Genomic DNA, 5,000 nt, shown 5'->3' with positions numbered 1-5,000 from the left:
GGGAAAGGCAGGCTGGTTTCAAGAAATACTCTGCCGTGGCGGAGGTCTGCAGAGTGCTTATTTAGTTGGTAATAATTTCGTGTTCATTAATTTCCTTTCTTGCTTGAGGGTACACTCGGGCACACTATCTAATTTTTCTTCCTCTTGTTTTGTTAAAGTTTTTAGTTAATTTAGAGAAATATTTATTGTAATGTTATTGTTCCTAAAATATTTTATTTGTCCTTGTTTCCTTTCCTCACTGAGCTATTTTCCCTGTTTGAGCCCCTTGGCTTATAAATTAGGATCCTGCTTTTCCAGCTAGGGTTGTAGCTTAGAAAATTATAATAATAATAATAATAGTAATAATAATAATCATAATAATAATAATTATATAACCTAAAATTAGCAGTTCTTATATAATAGATAATTAAACACTTGAACCTTTTTTAGGTTTATTTCCACAACAAAAATGTTCCACATTTATACCGCGATATCCTGCCAATATTTCTGTATCAGGAATTTGATGAAAACACCCAAATCTACTCTTTGATCAAGAGTCTCGGCAATCAAGAGGCTCTTAAGTCTTTCCTGAAGAGCTCTCAGTGTCCGACCAAAAGCTCATCTGCAAATATGAGTATGTGCTTGATGATGCTTTTCAAAGAAACCCTTGTACATGTTTGGTATCTCTCTCTCTCTCTCTCTCTCCTGGAATTAGCAAGTTCTGGTAGCTCTCTCTCTCTCTCTCTCTCTCTCTCTCCTCTCTCTCTCTCTCTCTCTCTCTCTCTCTCTCCAGGAATGAGCAAGTTCTGGTCTCTCTCTCTCTCTCTCTCTCTCTCTCTCTCTCTCTCTCTCTCTCTCTCTCTCTCCAGGAATGGGCAAGTTCTGGTAGCTCTCTCTCCAGGAATGGGCAAGTTCTGGTAGCTCTCTCTCTCTCTCTCTCTCTCTCTCTCTCTCTCTCTCTCTCTCTCTCTCTCTCTCTCTCTCTCTCTCTCTCTCTCCAGGAATGGGCAAGTTCTGGTAGCTCTCTCTCTCCAGGAATGGGCAAGTTCTGGTAGCCCTTTCTCTCTCTCTCTCTCTCTCTCTCTCTCTCTCTCTCAAGGAATGTATCTTTTCACCTTTTAACCGATTATTGAACTAAAATGATGGATTTTAAACTATCTGGCGTTACATTAACCAGGGTCACTAACGCCGTTAATCGTAGGAAGCCCCAACATTGTGATATCCTTTCAAAATCCTTTAGTGTCTGAACTAATATTAAAAAAAAAGACAAGTGTACGCGATCCGTCAAAATTGACGGCTAAATACTTATATAGATATAAAGACACAGATTCCAACCTTCCCATTCCCTCCCCCCTTCCCCTTATTACAACCCCTCTCACAAGGGTAAGAATACTCCCTCTCCCTATCCGAGCGATGGTTAGAGACCGAGTAGGCATACGACTGGCAATGCCGCTGAGCGTGACCGGATAGATAGCTATATTTATATATATATATATATATATATATATATATATATATATATATATATATATATATATATAGGGTGGTGTAAATGTATGTGGACAGTATGTGGAATAGGTTTAAGTATTGGTTATATTGTCACAAGTATGTTAATTGTAAATATGTTACTTGTGTTATATTAAAGATAACTTAAAATTATTAATAATATAGCTCAAATAACATATTTAATTAACATACTTGTAACAATATAACCAATACTTAAACCTATTCCACATACTGACCACCTACGTTTGAACCTCCCTATATATAAAATATGTGTTTGTGCGCACGCATAGTTGCACAAATATAGCAACATGCATATTATTGCATATTGATAAACTCATACATATTATTTCATGACAGGGAACCAAAATACAAAAACGAGATTTTTCCAAGGAAAGTCATTGCCAAAACAAAGTCATTCTGTTCACCTACGTTTAAACCAGCCTATGTATAAAATGTGTATTTGTGGGCGTGCATATTTACATAAATGTATTAATTTGCGAATTAATAAACTCATGCGTATATGAGTTCATGACAGGAAAAAAAAAAAAAAAAAAAAAAAAAAAAAAAAAAAACAAGAGGTTTTCCAAGGAAAGTAATTGCTAAAACAGAAGTCATACTGTCCACCTACGCTTGAACCACCCTATTCATAAAGTATGTGTTTGTGCACAAATATATTAATTTTTGTATTGATAAACTCATGCGTATGAGTTCATGACAATAGGTTTTCCAAGGAAAGTAATTGCTAAAACAGAAGTCATACTGTCCACCTACGCTTGAACCACCCTATTCATAAAGTATGTGTTTGGGCACAAATTTATTAATTTTTGTATTGATAAACTCATGCGTATGAGTTCATGACAATAGGTTTTCCAAGGAAAGTAATTGCTAAAACAGAAGTCATACTGTCCACCTACGCTTGAACCACCCTATTCATAAAGTATGTGTTTGTGCACAAATATATTAATTTTTGTATTGATAAACTCATGCGTATGAGTTCATGACAATAGGTTTTCCAAGGAAAGTAATTGCTAAAACAGAAGTCATACTGTCCACCTACGCTTGAACCACCCTATTCATAAAGTATGTGTTTGTGCACAAATATATTAATTTTTGTATTGATAAACTCATGCGTATGAGTTCATGACAATAGGTTTTCCAAGGAAAGTAATTGCTAAAACAGAAGTCATACTGTCCACCTACGCTTGAACCACCCTATTCATAAAGTATGTGTTTGGGCACAAATTTATTAATTTTTGTATTGATAAACTCATGCGTATGAGTTCATGACACGAAACCAAAAGAAAGAAAGAAAATCATAGCCGAAACAGAATCGATTACTGGCAACGTCTCCCCTTCCACGATGCAAATCCCCGGGAATACGTAAGACAAGCCATTTGACACGGATGGATGATCTCATCGGAGAGGCACATATATTAGCTAAGTGGCGTGACACGAAAGGAATTAATCAAATGACCCTACACTAATGAATTAATTAGGATTGGCAGGCCTTGATGAATAACACCGCGGTGACTTCCACAGTAAAGGAAGTGAGGGGTCCTGAGGTCCTGAGATCCCTGTTGCTTGTTGCTTGGCACTGTCGGGGAGGGTTAAGGCGCGTTTGGGCATTTTATTATTATTATTATTATTATTATTATTATTATTATTATTATTATTATTATTATTATTGTTGTTGTTGTTATCATTATTATTACTATTACTATTGTTGTTGTTATTATCATTATTATTATTATTATTATTATTATTATTGTTATTATTATTATTTTTACTATTATTATTATTATTATTTTTATTATTATTATTATTACTTGCTAAGCTACAAGCGCAGTTGGAAAAGCAGGATGCTATAAGCCCAGGGGCTCCAAAAGGGAAAATAGCCCAGTGAGGAAAGGAAACAAGGAACAATAAAATATTTTAAGCACAATAACAATGAAATAAATATATCCTATATAGACTATTAAACAAGAGGAAGAGAAATTAGATAGAATAGTTTGCCCGAGTGTACCCTAAAGCAAGAAAACTAACCCAAGACTGTGGAAGACCATGATACAGAGGCTATGGTACTACCCAAGACTAGAGAACAGTGGTTTGATTTTGGAGTGTCCTTCTCCTAGAAGAGCTGCTTACCATAGGTAAAGAGTCTCTTCTACCCTTACCAAGAGGAAAGTGGCCTCTGAACAATTTCAGAGCAGTAATAACCCCTTGGGTGAAGAAGAACTGCCTTTTTTGCCTTCTTCGTCATAGCCTGTTCGTTATCCTAGTTCCCCCTTGGGTTTACGTTACCTTGATTTATCAGACACATTTTGGTCGTTCACTTGTGTTTTTTACAATATTTATCCAAGCATTATCGATTAAAGACAGGGCAAAAAACATTTTTTCTTAAAATTGCAAATTTGATTAATGTGGTTTATTATACTAGCTTAAAATTTCGTTATTCTGTATTAACGAAGACCATACTTGAAATTAGTATATAATGTTTAAAGGTCAAAATAGAAATTCATTGAAAGGAATAATTTCCAGCTTAATTACTGCTAAATGTCAGCAGTTTAGGTTAATTCTATTAAATGATGGTTAAATTAGGAACGTCACTAGTGTTGTGTCAAGTTATGGTATTTCCAGTCAGATCTTTAGATATGGGTAATTAATATCCAAACCTAGAGAGTTTTCGAGTTGAGCTAGTTCAATAAAGATGTGTACGTTTATCATCATCTCCTCCTACGCTTATCTTGAGCTTTTAATTCAATACTTCTCCATTCATCATCTCCTACTTCGCGCTTCATAGCTCTATCATCATCATCATCATCATCATCTCCTACGCCTATTGACGCAAAGAGCCTCGGTTAGATTTCGCCAGTCGTCTCTATCTTGAGCTTTAAAATCAATGCTTCTCCACTCATCATTTCCTACTTCCATCAAGACAGGATTAGAAATGAAACTATAAGAGAGATTACTCGAGTGCCATATGTGGATGAGATCACGATGAGGGGTAGATGGAAATGGTTTGTTCATGCTCTTCGCATTCCCCGAGAGAGATTAGTTCACCAAACGTTTAATTGGGCTCCACAAGGCACTAGAAGAGTTGGAAGACCCAGATCTACTCGCACATATATGTGTTACAGTGTTAGAAAACCCGTAATTTTAATCGGAAATTCTCCGTAAAAATATACTCTTCTCAACCGTATTTCAGTAAAATACAGGTGGCTGTAATTTCACCTTACTTTGTTATTGTTATTTTACGGGTTGGTGACCGTAATATCACTCGTTTGCGTCAATATATCTGTTTTTTGAAACGGTATAAAATACGGGAATAACAGTTGCCAGGCTTTTACCGTTTTTTTAATGCAAATTATTAACAGTGTAGATAAACTTGGGGCTAAGGCTGATTGTCCGGGGCAATCTATGTGATTGTTTGTATGTTTGTATGTATGTATGTGTGTGTATTCGATAGAAAAAAAATATTTCTTAAGCCGAGGAGCACAAACCGTGAAAAATAAACA

Source organism: Palaemon carinicauda, chromosome 13 (assembly GCF_036898095.1).
Source record: "Palaemon carinicauda isolate YSFRI2023 chromosome 13, ASM3689809v2, whole genome shotgun sequence".
NCBI lineage: Eukaryota > Metazoa > Arthropoda > Malacostraca > Decapoda > Palaemonidae > Palaemon > Palaemon carinicauda.
Note: the sequence above shows the minus strand (reverse complement) of the source record.